The sequence below is a fragment of the Equus przewalskii genome, chromosome 14 (genome assembly GCF_037783145.1).
Source record: "Equus przewalskii isolate Varuska chromosome 14, EquPr2, whole genome shotgun sequence".
Taxonomy (NCBI): domain Eukaryota; kingdom Metazoa; phylum Chordata; class Mammalia; order Perissodactyla; family Equidae; genus Equus; species Equus przewalskii.
The window spans coordinates 35,896,954-35,920,507 of record NC_091844.1 but is presented as its reverse complement, the minus strand read 5'-3'; the positions used below and the strand labels follow the sequence as shown (position 1 = coordinate 35,920,507).

At 43.1% G+C, this 23,554-nt stretch overlaps 1 protein-coding gene and 1 long non-coding RNA gene across 3 annotated transcripts in view; one reads left to right on the top strand and one right to left on the bottom strand.

Annotated features, from left to right (window-relative positions):
- The window catches only part of SPRED2 (sprouty related EVH1 domain containing 2), a 117,087-nt gene extending 114,138 nt beyond the window's left edge, over window positions 1–2,949 (bottom strand). Inside the window, exon 1 of the mRNA XM_070572469.1 lies at window positions 2,902–2,949. The gene's annotated coding sequence lies outside the window, so the exon portion shown is untranslated. The remainder of the gene's footprint in view (window positions 1–2,901) is intronic.
- LOC139075533 (uncharacterized) lies at window positions 149–22,812 on the top strand. 2 transcript variants are annotated; one of them, XR_011526016.1, is made up of 5 exons: window positions 149–444; window positions 1,418–1,554; window positions 18,123–18,225; window positions 18,463–18,707; window positions 19,693–22,812. It is a non-coding gene; the product is annotated as an uncharacterized lncRNA (long non-coding RNA). The 2 variants fall into 2 exon arrangements; XR_011526017.1 differs by having other exon boundaries at window positions 19,680–20,663.
- The last annotated feature ends 742 nt before the right edge of the window (window positions 22,813–23,554 follow it).

The following is a 23,554-nucleotide window of genomic DNA, read 5'->3' as shown; positions in this document are numbered from 1 at the left end:
CTCGGCGTCTGCCTGCCTCCGGATCCCCCTCTGTCAGCGCTCCGGGTTTTAAGAAGCCCGAGAGAAGGGAGGAGGCAGGCAGGAGCTGGGGGGACTCGCACACATCTGGCTCCTGTTTGGTTCCCTCCCTCCTTCCAAACCCCTGGATTAAAAATCCTCGGCGGGGGAAGGAGGGGGCGGAGACGGGCAGCTCTGGGGACAGACTACCACCTACCGTGGGGCGGGAGCGGGGAGCGGGGGCGAGGGGGGGCGCAGGTGCCTTTGCCAAGGCTCTGAATGGCAGAGGCTTTTCAGTTTCACGTGAAGCTTGTGATCTTTTTTTGTCTTGGTAGGAGAACGGGCATTTTTAAGGAATCATTATTTGTACATAAAGAAATAAAAGGTAAATCCAACAGCCCAGAGACGCTTGCATTTCAGTAGAAATGGACTTTCTCGGGTTAAAAGGTAAGCCCAAATATATATTTTAAATTATTCAGTAAATCTCTCTCATGTTGGTGGAGGATGGCCCTTGTCCCAGGCCCTTGCAGGCCACAGTTATTGGGCCAGAGGTTGCCAGCCCATGGGCTTTGGCGCAGTGAGACAGGGAGATGGAGAGCTCGCGTAGTCCTCCTCTCCGTCCCCTTTGTGTTGAAATTATTTGTCCTGCCTCGGCGTAGGATCATGGGCACTGGGCAGGGCTGGCTTCCTGGGCGTGCAACCTGCGCAGCTGCATAGAGATCTTCGAGTCATTTGATGCTCTGCTATTGCAGTCTCGGAATTCTTTATAATGTTTGAACAAGGGGCTCCAAATTTTTACTGTGCTGTGGATCCCACAAATCACCTAGCAGTTGGGTATTTCCTTCTGGGGTTTTGCTAGGGGCAAGAGATCGAGTCCCTGCCCCTTCCTGCTCTCCAAGCACAGTAGATTTTCCATCCTCCTGAATGTGTCAAGCAACTACGTAGAGATTAACTAAATAGCAACCATTGAACAAATTAAGAGAAGAGAAAATATATGCCTCAAGTGAAGTATACCTAAAAGGTATATGTGTGCATTTGGAGAGCCACAAGTGCTCCAAAGATAGTAAGCGTTTCGCCAAGGTGAAACAACCAGGGTCTTTTTGGACATGGACTAGGGTTCACCCACCTTTGATGCTGAGTGCTGGTGTACGGTGGTGAAAAGGGCACTAGACAGGGGAAGAACACCTGTGTCTGGTTTTCTCCTAGCAGCCCTGAGACCCTGAGTGAGGCTTTTAGCAATTCTTCAGTTTCTTTATAAATAGGGATAACAAGGCCAAGCTTGTTTTTCTCAGTTTTTGAGGCCATTGAAAGCCTATGAGAAATCACCGAACAAAGCAGGATCTTATTATTCTCTAAATCCCCATAAGGCTAAGGCATCTACGCAATTCTCACCTTGCCTATTGTTGCTTTTTTCCTGTAGGTGCTGAAAGAGATCCCACTCAATCACTCCTGAATTTCCAGAAACATAGGCATTTGTCCATGTCAAAATTATCCACTCAACGGGCATCTCTTTGGCTCCACCCTCCAGTTTCAGAGTGCCCAAATGGCAAAAGGCAGGTGAGGTGATTATTAATTTCTGCAGGTAGGCAAGCTGAATCAGTGTCATCAGCATTCATTCAGCCAGCTCTCTGCTAATAGCAGTGAGTGACTGGCCCAGCCCATGGACCAGGCAGCCAGAGGAGCAAAGGAAAACATTCTAAGGTCCAGGATTCCCCAGGTCCCCACCTGATGTCTTAGTGCCAGACTCCAGCAGACCCTTTGGTTCTCTGAGGCTCAGGGTCAGCGTCTGTAGTGTCAGGATAATTCCCACAACATAGGGTTGCTGGGAAGATTAATTGGGTATACAGGGAAGGTACTGTGTTAAGCACACTGCAAACAGAAGCAACCCTTTCTTCTCTGTAGCCAGCTGGATTGCCAAATGCTCCTCCTCCACTCCTGGTCCTTCATGTTCCTCTAAAGAAGACCTCCCAGTTCTCTTCTGCCTTGTTCGTGACCCAAAAGAGGCCTTTTAATGGAAGTGTTCCTAGCAGACCTCCTCTTGGTCTTCTCCATCAATTACTAACTGTGACTCCTGCCGCTCCATAGGATAAATGGCGATATTGGGTGAATAGCTCAGATACGTTTATTGATCTGAATATCAGGGTGTTATCAAAGTCTACTGGATTGTATCACAGATTTAGGGCTCTAATTTAATGACATTTCTGAAAGAGCGAAATACCCACATCCCTGTCTCTCCCCGACAACTGGCAAAAACGGGGAACGCAGCTCTGAACACGATCAAATCAAGGGTGTCGACTCAGAGTGAGATCGTACAGCTTCAAAAGTAATGTCGATCTGCTCGCAACTTCACGCAAACCCAGCAGAGCCCCCAGCAGGACCCCCACGTACCCGCCTCTCAATCCGGAGTTCGGGACGGGGGAGCACCCCTACTCGGGTCCTTCCCGCCGGCCGCCCGGAAAGCCCGGAGCGCGGAAGCGGAGCGACCCTCGGCAGCCGCGGGACGGGCATGCTCAGTAGGCCCGCAGGTCTGGTTTCACTCGGAAGCCAGCCGCGGACCCCGCCCCCTCCCGCCCCGCACGGGCGCCCGGAGAAGCGGACATTTTATCCTTCTCTGCCATCCGCTCCCTCTTTCGTGTCCTTCGCCCCCTGTCTGAGTCCTTCCACCTCTCGCCCATCGGGGTCTGGTAGGGCCGGGAGTATGGATCTCCCCGGGGTGGTGGGAGGGGAGGGATCGATAAATCACTTTCCCCCTTGGGGGGCGTACGGGGGGTGGGTGGTGATTTGGGAGGACTCTACTGTGGCCTGAGGTTTGTGCCGTCGGGCCCGCGGAAGCCCCCCATTGCCGCGTTGCCCCCGCTCCCCGCCCCGCGAGGCGCGCGCAGCTGCGCCCCGGCCTGTCCTCACCTCACCCGCATTCTGCCCCTTCGGTATTTCTCAATGACCGGCGCTCGGAGGACACTTCCGATTGGGGAGGGAGTGGGTATCATTAGCGCTCGGTTTATCAGTTCCTTCCGGTCTGCCCTGAGCCCAGCCCTGCGCGCTGCTTGGCCGCGCCTCGGGCGCTCTGGTGCCTTTATTATTCTGTTTAAATAAGCAGTCCTGTGTGCCAGTGTGTGCCAAGTGAGTTTGTAGGCCAGCTGTCTCCCCCAAGACCCGCCGGCAGGAATGGAAACCCAAGCTTTCGCGTAATGAAGGGGATGATGCAAACTTAGAAGCTGACCCTGCGCCCGGGAATGATGCCCCCCCCACCCCCCCACCGCCCGGCGCGCGTTGTCCCAGTCGGGCATGAATGGCTGGAGCCAGATTGCATAATCGCCGAGGTATAAATAGCAGGCGGGCGGGCCGCTGACGCGCTCGCCGGTACCGTTATCGTGCAATACTTCATCCTCGATGCCGTGCCCTCCCAGGTCATTCTCCCTTTCAGCTGCAATGCTGGGATTTTAAATAGCAGAGATGAAAGGTCCCTGCCTCCCTCCTCCCTTGAGTTCATATATTATGAATGAAACTCCAAGCCTCGCTGCTTCCTGAGGTGCTCCACTTCAGGTAGGGGAGAGGCTCAATGTCAAGGCAGCGGTCCACCAAAATGTGTGGGTGTGCGCGCGCGTGTGCGCGCGCGCGTGGGGAGGGAGAGAAAGCAGGAAATGATTGACAGGGCTGGGAAACCTTGTCGAAAAAATGTAACCGCTTAGGGTTTGCCTCTGGAGTTTCAGTTTACAACTCCACAGGCCTCAGTCAATTTAAGAGCGGATTATGCAAAGGGTCTTTTCGGCTGTGGCTGCTAGCGCTCTCACCGTAGGCCGCCGCCTCTGTGGCAGTGCTGTTTGATTCCGAAGCGCTGGTTTCCTTTCCCATCTGAGGCAGCAAACATCCCCTACTGTAAGAGCCCTGGGGACCTTTGAGGTTCCTGAGAAAAGCTAGTGCAACCAGTTTAGCCATTCTCTAGTTCTAGAACTCTTCTTAGAAGCCTCAGCTATGTGCACAACTGAGGAAGTCTAAAAACTTATTCTTCCCAACTGTATTTCACAATATGCAGTCATTTAAAAAAATGAAAGTCTGCAGGGGTTCCCCCCCCCCTTCTCTTGAACACCAAGTTTCAACTTAATTTCTCAAAATAGAATGACCAGTTCTTCACACATGGATTTCTGGCGTGTGAGACGCATTGGTCAGCTCATTATTTTTCAATGCCCATTTCCCCAGTCTGCGTTTAAAGGGCCAGGTTCTCTATGGGGCAATAGGGATACGGATGTGAATGAACCCAGGGTCCTGCCCTCTCGGGGTTGGGTCAGGTGGGGCAACAGGCCTGTAAAGAAACCTTAGGGCAGTGGAGTAACTTCTCTAAAACATGGGGTAAGAAGAATAGAAAGCAGATCAGGGAAAGGAGGGCTGCCCAGAGGAAGAGGTATTTGAGCTGGGTCTTGAAGGAGGGCCAGAGTGTCGATAGATAACCGGAAATGGAGGAGTCTCCGGGATAGCCCAGTGAACACAAAAGCCCTGAGGCGTCAAACAGAGTGGGGAGGGGGGAACAGAAAGCTCTGGAGAAGGGTAGGAGCGGGGTCAGGGAGGCCACGCTAAAGGAGGTTAGACTATCTTAAAGTCATGGAACCTTTTGTAGGATTCACAGCTGATCTTTGTCCAGTCCCAGTTCATTGCAGTGTCCCCATAGTTACGCAAATGTGGGGCAAATGAGCATCCATTGTTCTGGAATTTAGGGTGTAAAACAAGATTCACAAACTGATAGCCCCTGGGCCAGATAAGGCCCCAGACAAGTTTTGTTTTGCCTGCTGTCTGTTTTTTTAAAAATCAATTTAACATTTTAAAATCAGAATGTTTCACATAAAAATCAAGATTTTTGGCTCCTCCTGAAAAAATTCCAAAGATGTGGTGGCTATGAGTGCCAGATTCCTGCTTGGTTAAGGATTGTTGCTGGGTGCTATGGCCCTGTCTGTCAGGCTTCTGGCTCTTGTAGGCATTTGAGTTTTTGACCTCTGGCATAAAAGAATCTTTTGTGACTAGATCCAGGCCCCTCTCTGAGACCCCAGGTAGGCAGAGCTTGTCACTGGGCACACAGTTTGCGTGAGGAGCCTGGGGCCTCTTGGAAGGAAAGACACCCATCCCCGATCTCCTGCCCCAAGACTCTGGACTCTAGTTAGGCCAGGCAGGTGGGATCAAAGTGGGCTCAGCCTCAGCCCAGGGACGGGGAGCAATGAGGCCCCTAAGATAACAACACATCCCAACTGAGGCTCTGTTTCCAGGACACTCAACTTAAGATAACGAGGCTCGCTGCCAGCAGGGCAGGTGGGGGTTGAAGGGATCAAGTGGAAAAATCACCAAATGGGATCATGTTTGTACCCCAATTTTGTGGAGCAGCTTAGACAAGTTACATAACTAAACATTTTAAGCAAAGAAGGCTAGACTCAGACTTTTTTTTTTTTCCAGCTTAAAAAACAGAAATTTATTTTCTCATAATTCTGGAGGCTGGAAGTCTGACATCAAGGCAGCCACGTTCGTTTCTTGTGAGCCCCTTGGCTTGTGGATGGTCATCCTCTCCCTGTGTCTTCACATGGTCTTCCCTCTGTATGTGTCAGACTTAGATTTTTAATAGATTACTCTAGGCATGGAAGATGGCTTGTAGGAAGCAAAGCAAAGACTGGTTAGGAAGAAATTTTCTTCTTCCATGACAGGAATAACAGTGCATGACAAAGCAGAGTGGCAATGGCCATGGAGAGGGAAAACCAATTCCAAGGACACAGATGGGGGTGAAGTGTCTTGGCTTTATGATCTGTTAGGTATGGGGACTAATGGAGAGGACTTGGGTAATTGGATGGACCTTAGTGCCTTTAACATGATTAGGGTAACAGGTGTGGAGGAGGAGGAGGGCATGGTCGCCGAAGATGGAGAGACGCAATAGACAACTGCTACCACTCAACTCTGGGACCCACAAAATAGATCAGGGATTGAGGAATACAGGGAAGCCAGAACAGGAAAGCGGAACCTAGAGACAGAGATGGAGAGCCAGTTCCCTGAGGACATCATTTGAGCAACTGGATTCTACCTTGCCTGAAGCTGGAGGATGATCGGGACCTTTAAGATTGAATTGGGCTTCTGTCACTTACAGCCAAAAACATTCCAACTACCAAAATAGAAAGCCACATTTTGGATAGTGAAAAAGTGAAAAGTAAAAGGGGAATTTTAGAATGTGTGTTTATAATTTAGCACAGGGTCCTCTGGGGTCAGTGCCAGGGAAATTCACGGAGATGCTGATTTAATAGAACAAACTTCTCCCAGGAAGTTAGTTGGTACGTTTTAGGAGTGTACTGAGCTCTCCTTTTTTTTTTTTGGTACCGAACTCTTTTTTTGGCCTCAACATCCCACTGTCACTACCTGAATTCACATCTCCCATTCCTTTCTCACTCTTAACATCAAGCCTCGTTTCTACTACCTTTAGCCCCAGCCCCTTTCTTCTGTAAAGACCATAACTGAGACAGGAAGCTTACTAATATAAGACAATCAGAGCTTTTAGAATTGGAAGAAAGTGAAAGATCGTGTGTTTATGATAACTGGCTCCAATAAACCAAACGTTTTACCCAAACTTTTTGGAATGGATAAAGAGAAAAGAGGAAAATAAAACTCAGTGAGATACGGTCCCTGTATCAGCCAGCTTTTGCTCTATAACAAACCACCACAACATTTTGTGGCTTCAAACAATAAATATTTTATTATTTATCATGAATCTCTAGTCTCTCAACCTGGGGGGTGTTCAGGCCTCGGCCAGCTGAGCAGGGTCTGGATGGTCCAGAATGGTCTCTCATGTATCTGCTGATTGGCGGGCTGATTAGTCTCGTAGGGCTGGAGCTGGACTAGCTCATCTCTGCTCCACATGATCGGTTATCCTCCAGCAGGCCAGCCCAGATTAGATCACGTGGTGGTAGTGGCAGGGTTCCCAGATCAACAAGAGAGGGCAAACTCCAAAGTGCATGCTTTTTTCAAGCCACTGCTTGCATCACATTTGTTAATATCCTATTAGCCAGAGAAGTCACATGGCCAACCCAGCGTCAAGAGTCAAAGAGCTGGGAAATAAACTCCTTGATGAGAAGAGTGGCAAAGTCACATGGCAAGGGGTATGCATATGAGGATGAGAGAGGAATTTGTAACCATTTTTACAATCTATCTCAGTCTCTCACCCAAATTTCACAATTAGAGAAGGTTATTTATAATAATAATATACATTGATCATATATATATGATAAGCATTATATATTTCCATATACAAATATATGATAAATATATTATAAATTTTACAAACATACTATAAGTATATAAATATATGTATCCTATATTTTTATATAAGTACATATTTATATATATAGGCATACCATTTATATATAGGAGTACTATTGATAGAATTAACTTCTACCTTTACAGTCACTATTTATGGCCAAGTAACTAAAACTGCTTAATGTTTAGTAGATTTGTGCATGCTATAAAACTCTTCTCAAAAATATAGTGAATAAAGAAAGAGACCTTATGAACTTCTTCGTATGCTTGACCTTTTTTCTCAGCCTGAATATCCTGTCTCTGACATGCCTTACTTCTTAAAATAGGTATATCCCTAAAGAGATCTGGGCAATTAAAATGTTTGTAAACAGAAGCATATATAAAAAACACTAGGGAAACTTAACTATTTAAGGTTGCTGAATAATTTGGAAAAGCAAATAATCATCCCTTAATTTTCCTCATTATATTCAGATTTTAGGCATAGTTTTAGGATTAGTTAAAACAAGGTTCACTTACTTTTTTGATGGTAGATGTGGTGCTCATGGTGGTGGAGGTGATGATGGTGGGTGGTGATGATGGAGGTATTGAGAGGTGGTGATGAAGGTAGTAGTGATGATAGTGGTGATGGTGGTGGTGGATTATGGAAATGATGGTGGTGAAGGTGGTGGAAGGATCTGAAATAGAAACCTTCAGTTTGCTGCAAGAGTTTTCTTGTGGTCCTGTTACCAGATCCCAAACGTGCAGGCAACTGGGCAGTAGAAAAACAGTAAGTCAGAGAAGAGAATTGGATAAAGTAAGATGAGATGCCCTGTAGGCCAGGCAATTTCCCGTGATGCCAGGAGGGGCAACTAAGTACTTTTCTTCAGGCCTCAGTTGGGTATCATTTCTTCCAGGGAGGCTTCTCTCTCCTCCCCTCAGCTGGGCCAGGTGCTCCTCCGTTGTACACCCTCATCTTCCTCTGTTCTAGCCCTCTTTACACCTTTCATAATTACATATCTGTTTATCTATACTCCCTTCCCACTAGATTGTAAGCTCACCGAGAGCAGGGACCACATCTTCTTCTCTCTTATTCAATCTAGAGTCACTATGGCACATAGTGGGTACCCTGTAATACTTAGTGAGTAAATGAATGATAAGCCACCATGGCTTGCCTTCTTTCTTTCCCTCTAAAAGCACATTTTGCCCCATGGCATCAGAGAAAGTGCTTTTCTGAATGACTTCTCATTTGTTGCTGGCTCAGCTTGTGGATGTCAGATAAGGGGCTGGGAAGGTCCCTAGTGCAACAGTAATATAAAATCATGGAGAACTAGAGTTCAAAGGTTAAAGAACCACCTGTTTTAAAATGAGGAAACGGGCCCAGATAAGTCAAGTGACTCAATTAAGACCACACAGATAGTCAGGGTCACATCCAGAGCCCAGGAGCTCAAAGTCCAAATTCCATAACTTAGATGCCCTTGTTGGAATAATACGAGATGCGCCCGTGGCACTTATTTCTAATTATACTGGTGGAAAGCAATGTTGCTTATCAGTGTTGCAGCTCATGCATGAAGGGGAAAATGGAGACTTGCTTTTAGCTTTCCAAGACTACTCAGGGAGATAGATATATATATATATCTTGCACTATGGCTCGCATTAAATTCTAATGGACACTGCTGGTCAGGGGCAATAATGGTAATCCCTTTCTTCAGTTCTTGGTTTGGGGGGCCGCTATCTTTTACTGAGTTTTCGCCCCTGTGTTTTTCCTTACTCTGAATTGTCACAGTACTGCCAATAAAATGCAGGGAGATGTCTTCTAGGGAAACTCTAGGAAAGATTTGAATCCCTGAGAAAAAGAGAGAGATGGGGTGAATAGGAGTTCCCCTTGTTCTCCTGCTTCAGAAATTCTTGTGTGAGGCCGTGATGTTCAGCGCTACCAGGAGGGGAAAGCCAAGAAAATCAAAGGAGAGCTGATCCGGAATCCTGAAATTGCTGAGCTCCTGAGTTAACTAGACTTGGAACTCACCTACTTCTGGACTTCATGTTAAATGAAATAGTAAATCTTTATTGTTTAAGCCACTTTTTGCCAGTGTCTTGTAATTTGAAGCCCAACTGAGTGATTCATACCGTAGTCACTCGTATGCACAGCACTCCCTATTTTAAGTAAATCCCAGCATTTCAACGGCAGGTGCCTGCTTGGTTTGCCACCTTGCAGAAGAGGACTAACCAACAGAGTTGACTTCTAGACACATCTCTTTGAGATGTCATCTGTTGACATTTGTAAGCTGAGAAATTTTTGTTGCTATTCACATGACAACTAAACATTGGACAATCTACAGAAACATAAAAATGTCTAGACTCTGTGCTTACAAGCACATATGTCATATGCTTGTAACATGTGGTGGTTAAAACTCAATGGTTTTGTTCTGTTGTTATTTGCAATTATTAAAGTAAGCCCTGTTCATTGTACAAACGTTTAAAGTGCAAAAAGTATAGTGAAGAAAATAATATCCAGTAATTCCACCACCCAGATATAACCCGTTAATATTTTAAATGTGTATCTTTATAGACTTTTTCTGTATATACAGTAAATATTCTAATAAAATATTATATAGTGTATATTTTAATAAAAATAGGATCATATTAAACATACTCTTTTGTAGTCCTTTAAAAAAAAAGCCTCAGTAATAATATGCATGAGTTCAGAGTCCTAAATGTCTCATGCATGTTTTCCAGAAAGCAGCTATGAGTTGATATCATTCTCTTTGGTCTTAATGTACATATGTATAGGTGTAAAAATAGTTGGCAAATAGTTGGCAAATATTGACAGATGGGAAAATAGTTTCACATAAATTATTTTATTCTTCTGTGCTCTGCTGTAACCCATCTAAACATCTACCTTAGCATCTATAACAAATGTTGAACCTATTTGCTCAACTAGCTTTCTTTACCAACCAAATCATAAGTTCCTGGAGGGGATGGGGAAAGCAATGACCAAATTAACTAAGTTCTATACATTCGTATCTGTATCTATCAGAATGTGTAGTGCATGCAAAGTAGTCAGTAAATGTTTATAGAATGAACAAAAAATATGGTTATATAGTTTTTGTTCTGTGATTACAATACATATTCTGTAGGCAAATTTACACTGGTCTCATTTCAGACCAGTTAAGATCACACAATGATAAAGATCACAAAAGAAACAAACATTACTTTATCATCATCAACATCATCATAAATCTTTTAATGGTTCTGGACTTGAAGTTTCTGCCCGAAGTTCTGCCTGCTAGTTCTGGACTTGATTTTTTTTTGGTGAGGAATATTTGCCCTAAGCTTACATCCGTTGCCAATCTTCCTCTTTTTTTTTTTTTTTTTTTGCTTGAGGACGATTAGCCCTGAGCTAACATCTGTGCCAATCTTCCTCTATTTTGTATGTGGGTTGCCTCATGAGCATTGCTGATGAGTGGAGTAGGTCTGCACCTGGGATCCGAACCTGCAAACCCAGGCCACTGAAGTGGAGTGTGTGGGACTTTAAACACTTGGCCTTGGAGCCAACCCCTTGACTTGAATTTTCCACCACTGACATTTTACCCAATACCAGACAGCTCAAAGAGAAGCAGAAAATCCATCAGATATCCCAATATTTCAATAAACCTGATATTTTTGGTTAGCAAGTTTTTAAAAACTCAGATAACAGACCAAATGTGTTCATTTTTATCTTGATACTTGCTGTCACATAGCTGTATAATCTCTTCTTTCCTATCTCTTCTTCCTCATTTCCATTCCCTTGTAAACCCCCCAGAGTCTACCTTTTGTCCTTACCACTTCACACAAACTGCTTCTTGGTGAGCTCACTTCATCTCATTGCCAAATCTGATGGTCTTTCTTCAGTATTGATTTGTCACGTAACTTAGCTGACCACTTCCACCTTCTTGAAACTCTTCCGCCTGTGGCTTCCGTGACCCCAACTCCTGGTTCCTCTTTACCTCTCTGTTTATTCATTTATTCTGCAAAAGTTTTGCTGAGTCCCTGTCCTAAGTTTTATTGTAAGGGTATGCAATAATATTAATAAAGCTGGCATCTACTGAGTGCTTACTAAGTGCCAGGCAATGTTTTTAAGTTTTAAACACTACATGTATGAACTCACTTAATCTCACCAGAGCAGGCACTCGCAAATTTTTTCTTAAAAGTACATATATTTTTGGCTCTGTAGGCCCTATAATCTTATGTCACAACGACTCAACTCAACTATTGTAGCATGGAAGTGGCCACAGACAATAAATAAATGAATGAGCATGGCTGTGTCCCCGTAAAACTTTATTTACATAATAAGTGGCTAAATTGGCCCAGGGGCTGTAGTTTGCCAAGCACGACTCTAAAATCTAAGTTCCACCAGGGCAGGAATTTTTGTCTGTTTTGATATATAACAAATAGTAAGTAAATATTTGGTGAATGAATATTCTCCTTCTAAGATAGGAACTATTCTAATCTCCATTTTACAAATAAGGAAACTGAAGCACAGAGGTTAAATAATTTGCCTGAATTCACCGACTGGTAAGTGACAAATCCAGCATCTAAACCCACATAGTCTGGCGTCGGAGCCTGTGCTCTACAGTGGTGGCACAGAGAAGAAGGTCGGCAGCTATTCTCACAGGAGTCTGGAGAAGTTGTTTTAACTGGATCTTGAAGAATGAAGAATTCACCAGGAAGATGAGAAGAGCAGAGGGAGAGGCCTTGCATTCTGGGTTGAAGAAACTGCAGGTTTACAAAAGCAGGCGCCTGATACAAATGGCGTTAGGAACAAACTGACAGCAAAGGAAGACAGTTGCTTAGGGAGCACGTTCACTTCTCAGTAATTCACATGTCTGGACACAGGGTTCGAGGTGGAAAGTGGTGGAGATGAGACTGAGGAAGTATGCCAGGGGCCTAGGGTGACATGTGAACCGATTTGGATTTTAACTTGGTGGCAGATGGGCTACTGAAGTGTTTTGAGCATAGGAAAGAATGACCATATTTGCATTCTAGGTCAATTTTTTAAGTTACATTTCATTTTAAAATTAGACAATATACGCATATTGTACAACATTTAAAAGCTGAAAAGGTTGTCCTCCTGCCCGTCTCCAGCCGTCCAGCTCCCTGTCCCTGGGGCACCCACTGGTTGCAGTTAGAAAGATGACTTTCACTTATAGTGGGAAGAATGCATTAGGTTGGGGTGAACTGGATGTCTTATTAATTAAGTTAATTTAATTAGTAAAATTAATTAGTGAATTAATTTAATTTTTCTCCTTAGGGTGGATGATAATGAAAAAAGGTTGAGAAAGACCTTTTTTTCTTCCTCTATTAAACAGTTGCTTTATTAAATCCTCTTCAAATGGCTCAAGTTGAGCGTGCATCTCTTTCTGCCCATGTGCCTAAGTGATAATGGAGAGTGAGGCTAGGATGGAGGATAGTTAGCCACACAGTCCATAATCACAGAGAAAAGGCATCATAACATCTTGGTAATAAGCATGGACTGCTGGGATTAGAATCCTGGCTCTGCCATTAAGCAGCTGTATAACCTTAACCTCTCTGTGCCTCTCTGCAAAATGGGAATAAAAATTTTTTTTTTATTCCCATTTTATTTTAGGAGACTATCTCCTAGTGGTTGTGAGGAGATCACTCAATGTGTGTTAACTATTGTTGATGATAGAAGCTTCAAAGGAGGAGGGGGTTTTACAAGAGGGTGGAAGAGTAAAGGTTTAGAAATAGGATTGGGAATGTCGAGGATGTCAACACCACTTCCCATTCCCAAGAGTTGTGGGGCATGGGATAATGAGTAGCATCCTTCCTAGAATTCAGCAAAGGAAGAAAGTTCCTTAGGGAATACATTCACTTTGCAGTTAAGGCAAAGAAGGAACTACGAGGTTAAAGGTGAAAAGAAGTATATTTACAATTGAATAGAGATTTTCCGGGGCACAGAGGAAAGACCTGAGAAAGAAGAGAAGGTGGAAAGCTCAGAGCAGAGGGGCCGATCAGAGATTAGGATAAGGGAGAACAGACCTGATGGGAGGCAGGGCCACCGCGTAGGATAACTGAAGCTGAGCAGGGTAGGGTTTGGGAAACTCTGGTCATATCTAACCAGCTGCCTATTTTTGTAAAGCCCGCAAGCTAAGAATAGTTTTCACGTTTCCAAATGGTTTTTTAAAATTGAAAGTAAGCATATATTTCATGATACATGAAAATGATATGAAATTCAATGTCAGTATCCATAAATAAAGTTTTGTTGGATCGCAGCCATGCCGATTCATTTGCATATTGTCTATGGCTGCTTTCACACTACAATGGCAGAGTTGACTAGTTGCAACAAAGACCGAATGGCCCACACAGCTGAAAATATTTACTATCTTGCCCTTTACAGAAAAAGTTTGCAGGCCCCTGCTCTAATACGTCATTCATAGCCTACAATATGAATGGCATCCCCTGGAGTTGTGCAACACAGGGGACTTGGCCCTAGGAGCACTCATTTTGGATGGTGATAAAGGATTACAGTGAGGAAAGGCATAGATGGAATTACGTAGCCTCAAGGCTGTATTTGGGTTGTGGGCACAAAGTTGTTTTGTTAGAACAAAGCAAGGCTGTCAGTTTGGGTTCAAGCCACCAGTTCTTGGCTGGTGAGGAGCTACGTGTGGTAGATACAACTGGTTGCCCACACAACCTCCATTTCTCCTCTTGTTCCTTACTATCAGAAGCCTGATTTTATCAAGGTGGTAATGTGCCCTGTTAAAAATAATCATCTCAAATAAGAAAAGTGCTCAACAAATGTTGGGGATGTGTCAAAAGGACACAGAAGTCAGCTTAATGGATCTCCTAATGGCCAATCTGCAACAATTTGAGCATCAAAATAAATAATTATAGTAATGGATTATAACCCATTGAAGAGAATAGGAATCTGTGAGTCCATACTGAAATAAATAAACAAATAAATAGAGGAGGAAGAAATGTTCTTCTATAAGGTAAAAGACAAACCAATAAATTATAGAATGAATGACAGAATTAGAAAATCACCATCTTGCAATCACCATACTACTATTTCAGGCAAGATCATCAACAGATGCTAAAACTAGTAGGTGAAAGTTTGATGAGAAACACAGTATTTATATAGTCTCGAAGCATGTCCCACAAATTCTTACTAATTTAATTTCAAAGGGTACAATAGTAACTTTGTAGTAGGGAAAGTCACCAATACCACTTTACCACCTTAACCAATGACTCAAAGTTAATATCACCAGTAATAGGACAAATCAAAATTATGTGCCTCCTGATATGATGTCCTGAGAAGGACACCACATCACTTCTGTAGTACTCTAGCCAAAAACATGTAACCTGAATCATGAGAAAACATCAGACAAACCCAAATAAGGGATGTTCTACAAAGTAACTGGCCTGTGGTCTTCAAAAATGTCAATGACATGAAAGATAAAGACAGTTTGAGGAAATTTCTAGATTAAAGTAGACCAGAGCAACATGGCGACAAAATGCAAGGTGTGATCCTGGATTGGTTTCCAGACTAGAAAAAATATTTTTCTTGGCAATAAAGGACATTAGTGAGACCACTGGCAAAAGCTGTAGATTAAATAATAGCATTATACGAATATAAATGTTCTGATTTTGATCATTGTAACTATGGTTGTGTAAGAGAAGATCTTTATTTTTAGGAAGTAAAGTATGTAGAAGTAAATGTGTGAGAGAGAGAGAGAAAATGATAAAGTAAATGTGGGAAATGTTAATATTTGGAAATTTTGGGTGAAGGATACGCAGGAATTCTTTGTACTCTTTTTGCAAGTCTTCTGTCGGTGTGAAATTATTTCCAAACGAAAAGTTAAAAACAAGAAAACACCTCATCTCCTTCAGGTACCCAGGCAGGGAGCTATTTGTAGTCTCAATTCTGGCCCATGAGTTGTAGTTTTTAGTCTAATGAGTGGGGCTTCTCAGAAAACTACTGTTTTTCTGGTAAAAAGGGAGAGGCTTGGCAAGTGTCTTTTGCCCTTTGCCCTTCCCTTCTTCCTCCTTGGAGTGAGGGATTAATGCCTGATGTGGAGCAGCCATCTTATGATCATGAGGACAAAAGGAGCTGGAAGGAGCATGAGTCTTGATGGCTTCATTAAGCCCTGCCTGGACTGCCTTCTAGATATGAAGTTAATTAATCCAGTGTCAGTCAGATTTCTGTTATATGCAGCCAAATGCAGTTCCAACTGAACCGGAACATCTAAGGCTCCCAGTGGTGTTCAGAGTTTGGAGGTAGTGTGGCTTGACTGCTCAGTCTTCCTTATGAGCAACTGCTTTTAATGACCCCTTAAGTGTTGATGATCCCTAAGTTTGGGTCTTCTTTCTCCTCTCTCTCTATGGTCTCCTTGGGCTACCTCATCCACTCCTACTTACCATTTAAACTCTGATGACTCTCAAATTACTATCTCCAGCCTGGAATTTTCCCCCAAACTTCAGCCCACATATCCAGCTACCTCCTGGAAACCTGTCTATGGTCCATAGTCACTTCAACAGTTATAAAGCTGAACTTTCTTTTCAGACAGACAGACACACACACAGAATACACACACACACAGAATACACACACACATTCTCTCTCTCTCTTCTTCCAACCACCATCCAACCACTTTTGCAAGTCAGAAGCTCAGGAATCAGCCTCTCGTCTTCCTATTTTCTCACCCCCTACATGCAATTAGTGATTCATGTCTTGATGACTCTATCTCCTAAATAGTTTCTGAATCCATTTCCTCCTCTTCATTCTTATTACTCTGAGGGTGGATGCCCTCATCATTCTTAATACTCTGAGGGTGGGTGCCTCATTGTCTCTCACTGGTATTTTTTCATTAAGCTTTTAAACAATCTCCCTGTCTCTGTCCTCTGTTCCTCTTAATGCATACTGCTGTCCATTATCTTTCTAAAACGTAAATATTATCACCACACTTTCCTACTTAAAAATTTCCTGACACTTCAACTGCTCATGGTAATAGCTTTTCCCCCCAAATTCCTAATGTGGTAGGACAATGCTCACAGAATAACCTCCTTCTCTTGGCTGCCCTTCCGTGCCATGTCTCTATAAGAGAAGAATTGTTGACTGCCCTGGTTAGTTCAGTATATTCTTAGGAGGCACCTTCTCCCAGGTGCCGGGAAACCAGTAATCTTCCCGTGTTCCAGTGCTGTCTTACAGCAAGTTGTGCCTCATTTTATTCCATGTCAGATAACCTTCAGTGTCCTTTCATTTGTAGCAAAAATAGATTTTATGTGTTGATTGAAATGAGGCGTTGGGGCCACTGTGTGCACAGTCTGTATATGGTGGCCCAGGTAGGTGAGCTCTAGGGATGTTTATAATGCAACCTGGCTCCACACTGTGGGTCTCTTGTTGCATTGACTCCTTTTGAGCTAAGCAAGCCTGAGTTCCTGAGACTGCTTCCTCCATTTCCTGAAGCCAGCTGCTGGGGCTTGGGTGGGATGGGAGAGTCAGCAATAGAGCAGAAAACAAGGTTACTCAGCTTTGGAGGCACCAGCCATCAGCCCTATCCTTTAATAACTGTCCCTGCTCTCTTCCTAGGAAAGTACTTTTTTTTTTTTTTCAAAACCCAGATCAATGGATCCATGTAAGGCTTCCCTCACCCAGGCAGAGTTAGACATTCTTCCTAGGAGCTTCCGTGCTACCTACCATGCTATAATGCAATTACATATTTGCGTGTCCATTTTTCTGCTTTTGGTTTCCAGCATCTGAACACAAATCTTACTCTTTTTTGTATGTCCCTCCATGAGCATATGTCCCCACAGTGGAGCCTGATGTGGGGAATAATCAGTAAGTGTCCGTTGATTGATTAAATGAAGAGATGTTTCTTCTAGGTTCCAGGTGGAGCTTAGTGGAAAGAGCTGAGCCCTGGGTAGCATTCCCAGTTAGTTCTTCTGCTAACTAGCTTCATGACCATAATCTCTCAAAAGCTCCTTCCCCTCATCAATGAAGTAGACACAATAACACTTGCTTTGGAAGAATTGTTTTGAAAATTATAAGAGTTAACTGATCATTTATTTATTCAGTTGTAGGGATGCACTAAATGCCTTTTGTGAACCAGGCACTGTGTTAGGTACTGGGGGTATAACATTGTCTTTTCCTCATAAAGCTTTTCAATCTAGCAGGAAAGACAAATGAATAAACAAGTATCTACAATAAAATATAGTGAGATTATAACAGAAAAAGAACAAGATACTATGGGAACATAGAACAGGGGGCATAATCCAGTCTAGGGGGTCAGGAAAGACCTCCCCAAAAAGTGTGAAACAATTGTAAAGTACTGTACTCACTGTCAGCTAGGGTATGATTACTATAGATGAGACTGCTCTTGGGTTTATAGGAGGCAGGTATCACACAACACGAAGTAAGGCTTCCCGGAAAAGGTGGAATGCCAAGCTGAACCCAACTTCCTTTGGTTGCTGACCAATCTCCATCAGGAGGGCATGCCTTTTGAATAGTGTTTTCAGGACTGGGGATGGATTTGCCTTCATCTGTCCATACTCCAACTCGCCTTGTGGTTCTAAGAAACTGAGCCCTCTAGTTAAAGAATATAAACCACAGAGACAGGGAATACTGAAGGGAAATCTGAGGAGCCAGTGATGTTTGTAGGCAAGGCAACAACGTAATGCTCTTGACTTATGTCTTCAAATGCATCCAGAATCTGACTGGCTTCTCACCACCTCCTCTGGAACCCCCCTGCCCACCATCATGGGTCACTGGGACAACTCTAAAAGCTTCTAAATTGGTCTTCCTGTTTCTGCTTTCGCCCTCCTACAATCTGTCTCCATACATATTCCAGCTCTAAAATTTTTTGTTCCTAACTTAGGGGACATTAACTTGAAGAAAATCAGCTGTTTGCCAAGAAAGGAGGGCTTGGATGAAAGAGGATGGAAGGAGGCTTGTCTCACTTGCAGGAGGAGGAAACGCAGGTAAGTGCTGCCTGTCTACTTCACAGTGGGAACCTCTGGTAAATAAGCCTTGCCCTGTTGTTTTGGTATTAAAGGGTTTTTAGATAAGCCCCTGCTCCTTCACCCTTTCCCAGACTCCCCTCCTCCACATTTCCCACACATCCCTGACTTGTTTCCCTGCCTGCAAATATCTCATCTCTCTGCCCCCTCATCTCCTTCCCAGTCTTTTCCTGACTCACCCTTCACTGTCTCTCCCAGCAATGCACAAATAGTCTCTTGTCTATCAAAGCCAGCTCCAAACAATCATCGTAATGTCCAGACTTGGGGGAGAAGCAGGGGAGCCAGCGCCCGTTTGGTCAGCTCCTGAGTGTGCTGAGCGTAAAGGCTGGACACTCGACGTGGCTTTGCAGAGAGGACAGTTAACCTGACCCAGCCTTCACACGGGACTGCATCTGCCACAGATGATCTATTTCAGATCTTGCCACTTTTCAAATGCCAGCAAGGTAAGGAACAGAGACAACATTTATTCCAACACCTTTATTTTTCTTCCCCCAATTTTTAGTTCAAATTTTTTCAAAGTACAATAAAGTTGAAAGAAAAAGCAATGAAATCCATGAGTTCTTCACCTAGATTAACAGTTATCATTTGCTCTCTTTCTCTCTCCTCTTTTTTTCCTCTCTTACACATTTGAGATCATCTATTCTATATCCATCTATCTATCTACCTACCTACATATACATACATGACGAACCTCTTGAAAGCAAATTGCAGACAACTTGGTACTTCACCCTAAATACTTTATCATGCATTTCCAAAGAATAAGGATATTTTCCTGCACAACACAATCTCATAATCATACCCACAATATTTAACATTAGTGAAATAGTATTATCTAAAATATAGTCCAAACTTTTCCAGTTGTTCTAAAAATGTCTTTTAAAGCCCCCTGCCCAGTCCAATCAAGGGTCAAGTACTGCATTTTTGCATTTGGTGGTTGTGTCTCTTTGGTTTCTTTTCATTTAGAACAGTCCTCTCGCCTGATTTTCTGTTGTTGTTGTTGCTTTTGTCTTTCATGACACTGACATTTTGAAAGAGTCCAGGCCAGTTGTCCTGTAGAATGGCTCCAATCTAGATTTGTCAGATCATTTCCTTGTGATCAGACACTCTGAATAAACATTCTCTGGCAAGAATATTACATAGGACATTTTGAGTATTTCCCATTGCAAATCATCAGGATGTGTATAACATCAATTTGTGGCATTATCAGTGATGGTCAGTTTGACTGCTTGGTTCAGGCAGTGGCCATCAGATTTCTCTATTGTAAAGGTACTTTTTACCCTTTGTAATTTATAAGGAATAAAAGGAGGGTAATACTTTGAGACTGGGAGATATCCTGTTCCCCAAAAATCTTTCACCCAACGGTTTAGTAACTTTTTTTTTCTGCTTTATCTCCCCAAATCCCCCCTGGTATATAGTTGTATATCTTAGTTGCAGGTCCTTCTAGTTGTGGCATGTGGGACGCCGCCTCAACGTGGCCTGACGAGCGGTGCCACATCCGCGCCCAGGATCTGAATCAGCGAAACCCGGGGCCGCTGCAGCGGAGCGTGTGAACTTAACCACTCGGCCACGGGGCCGGCCCCCCTGGTTTAGTAACTATTGATGATCCTTAGTTAAAGCATTTATTAATTACATCAGTGGTTGCAAAATGATGAGTTTTTAAATTACATCACTCCTACTCCAGTTTAGTAGCTGGCATTTAATTGTAAAAAAAAAAGTGCCCCATCCCACCTTTTGTTTAACTCTGAATTCTAAATTCCTTTTTTGTTGTTTCATTCAATGTTATAATCCTTTATTATCATTTTTAGTGCTCAAATTGTTCCAAATTTGGCCAATAGAGCCAACATCTTTAACTTTTGAAGATTTATATTGACTTCTAAGATTATCATTCCAAGGCAAACAGTCGTTTCCTGCTGCATTTTTTTTTGGAGTGGGATTTGGGATTAGATTTTGGACAAGAAATTTGAAGACCTAACCAAGATTATGTGTTCTGAGATGTGTAGCCATTTGAAGAATTTCTAGTTGGCTTAAACCACATGTGCTCATGGAATATGAATCAGGAAAAAAAGAAGAAATTAATTCATTTAGTAGGAAAAGATGAAGTCATAGAGGTATTTGAGACACTACCGTTTTCATTACACCATGAAGTTAGCTGACATTAGAGAATATTTTCTTTTAATCTAGAACCTTCCAGGGCAATGCCAAGCTTAAGAGAGCCAATATGGTTCATCAGAACAAGGCTTTGTAGCTGTATACAACCGGTTCAAATCCAAGGTCTTTCCCAGCTGTGTGACTATGGGCAAATTACTTCACCTGTCTCACCTCAGTTTCCTCTTGTATATAATGGGAATACTGTTAACCACTCTAAAGAGTTTGTAATGATTAAAAATAGTGTAGTTTTAGTGCTTGTCAACTAGTAGGAACTCAGGCAAGTCACTCCTTTCAGAAGAGAAGTAGAAAAGGGAACTAAGTTGGGTTACGAGAATGACTAAAAGCCTGTCTTGTAGTAGCTGAACAAATGTAAGCGAGCAAGCTGCACCAAGGTTGGTACAGTCTAGCACCATTCCCTCTGCTCGTGTAAGCCTGTGGCAAATACATCTCAAATGCTGGAATATAAGCTCCATGGGGCAGAGATTTCCATCTGTCTTATTCACTGTTTTGTCCCCAGTGTCTAAAACATAGTAGGTGCTTATTAGACATCTTTTGAATGAATGAATGAGTAAATGAATGAGTGAGTCAGTACAGCTTACCAGATAAAATAGAGGCAACCACTGCTTACGTAACTCAAAAGTTTCAGCCTCTACCCTTCTCCCCCTTTTCTAAAGTTGGATTCCTCTGACGTAAAGTGGTGTATCAGTCAGCTACTGCCACAGTTATGCTGTCTCACAAATTATCCTGAAGCTCAGTTGCTTAAAACAACACTCCTTTATCCTTATGCTCATAGGTCTACAGGTTGACTTGACTGAGCTAGGTTGACCCTTGGCTCTGGCTCCAAGCTCCAGGTTGGATTCAATGGTGTTTCCTGTGTCTCTCATCCTCCTTGGACCAGTGGCTACCTGGGGCATGTGATCTGTTCCCTGTATCTCATTCTGGGGCCCAAGGTGTAGGGTATGGATGTTGGTGTGGGCATGGTCTCTCTAAGCTGAGTTGACTTTTAGGTTTTCCCATCACTGTAGCTGTAGTATGAATAGTCATTCTCCTGACAATTTCAGTGGGTGATTTTTGGATCTGCTAGATACAGACATACACACACTGCACATTCCCCTGTCAAAGACGAACATGAATTCTCAGAGGCAGTACAAGCTACTAGGAATAAGAAAGGAGCCATGTACCTCTTAATGGATGCTCTCCTACCTCCTGAACTTTCTGGAAGGGATTTGACCAAATTCTTAGCCGAGAGCTCTTATTCTCAGTTTTCATGGAGGTAAGAGTAGGGAGTGGTTTATTCTCTAAGTTACACATGTATAGCAAATTATGGTAAGATGAAGAAAAAGCAATGTGATTACAACAAGCATTTACAGTTCTCCTTCAGCCTTCCATCCAAACTCCAACTTCTTCCTGCCACCCAACACCCCTGTGTCTTAAAACAGGTGACTTTACAGGTAAAATCATCAGAGAGGAGATCCCGCAACCTATCTCTGCATCCCCAACCTACCATCTTTTCCACATCCCCACCCACATTCGCTTTCTTCTCTTTTCCCACCCAAGGCCAGTCCTGCCATCTCTGCTGAAATCCCACTCTATGTTTCCTCTGTACACCTTTCTCTCTTCTCTCTTCAATTTCTTTCTCACCAAGTGTTTTTTCCTTTGGCAATTTAAATCTCTTCCATCTAAAAAACAAAAAAACCTCATTCTTGACATTGTATCTCCCTCTAGATTCTACCATACAGAGTTGTCTATGAGAATCTAAATAAAGAAGGTAAGAGGACTCCTATGGGAAATGGTGACCCTTGGGAAATAAAGCTGATTGAGAAAGGGTATGTCAGATAGGGAGATAAATGTTCCGTTGTTTGATGGTGAAGGAAACAATCAACAAAGAATTAGATTTAATGAGTGAGTTCAGGAAGATTGCTAGTGAACATACAAAAATCAATAGCATTTCTCTATAGTAGCAATAATCATCTAAAAATGTAATTAAAATATAAAAGAACCTTCACTATAGTCATCAAAAAGCACAAAATATCTAGGAATTAGCCTAACAAATTTTATCGGCTGAATGGTATTCCCCCAAAATTCATATGTTGAAGTTCCGAACCCCTAATACCTCAGAATGTGGCTGTATTTAGAGATAGGGTCTTCAAAGAGGTAATTAAGTTAAAACAAGGTCATTAGGGGGCCCGAACCCAATATGACTGGTGTCCTTACAAGAAAAGGAGATTAGGACACAGACATGCGCTGAGGGAAGACCATGTGAAGACACAGGGAGAAGATGGCCATCCTCAAGCCAAGGAGAGAGACCTCAGAATGAAACTAACTCTGTGGAGCCCTTGATCTCAGACTTCCAGCCTCTAGAATTGTGAGCAAATAAATTTCTGTTGTTTGAGCCACTCAGCCTGTGGTACTTTGTTATGACAGCACTAGCAAACTAATACAGCAAGAAGAAACAAAAGTTTTGTTGATAAAATTTTAAAAACTCTAAGCAAGTTCTTTTTCCCTTTGCCCCCTCTCCTTCCTGCACAGCTTGGTGTTTAGCCATTAAGTGGGGAAGAGCAAGGTGGGTTTCTGTGGTTGGGGGATGGGAGCCAGTGGCAGAGCATCAGGTGTCACAGCTGGTGCAGAGTGAGGGGCGCGTGTGTGTGTGTGTGTGTGTGTGTGTGTGTGTGTGTGTGAGGAAGGGGTAGTGGCCCAACACGGAATTCAGATTCCAGGTGGGGTGGAATGAGGAAAGTATCTCTCCAGAGAGATATCCTGATGACGAATAAGTTTGAAGGATCAAATATACAACGTGGCAACTATAGTTTATAAATAATAGTATACTGTATACTTGAAATTTGCTGAGAGTAGATCTTGAGTATTCCCATCACAAGGAAAAAGAAGTCAGCTAGATGGAGTGATGGATGTGTTAATTAGCTTGATTGTGGTAATCATTTCACAATATATACATATATCAAAGCATCACGTTGTGCACTTTAAATAAATAGAATAGTTTTGGTCAATTATTCCTCAGTAAAGCTGGGGGAATATTTTTTTTTAAAGCCATAGTAATAAAAACAGTGTGGTATTGATGCAAGAACAGGCAAATAGGCCAATGAAAGAGAGTTCAGAGACAATTGCATCCATGTCTGAGAATTTA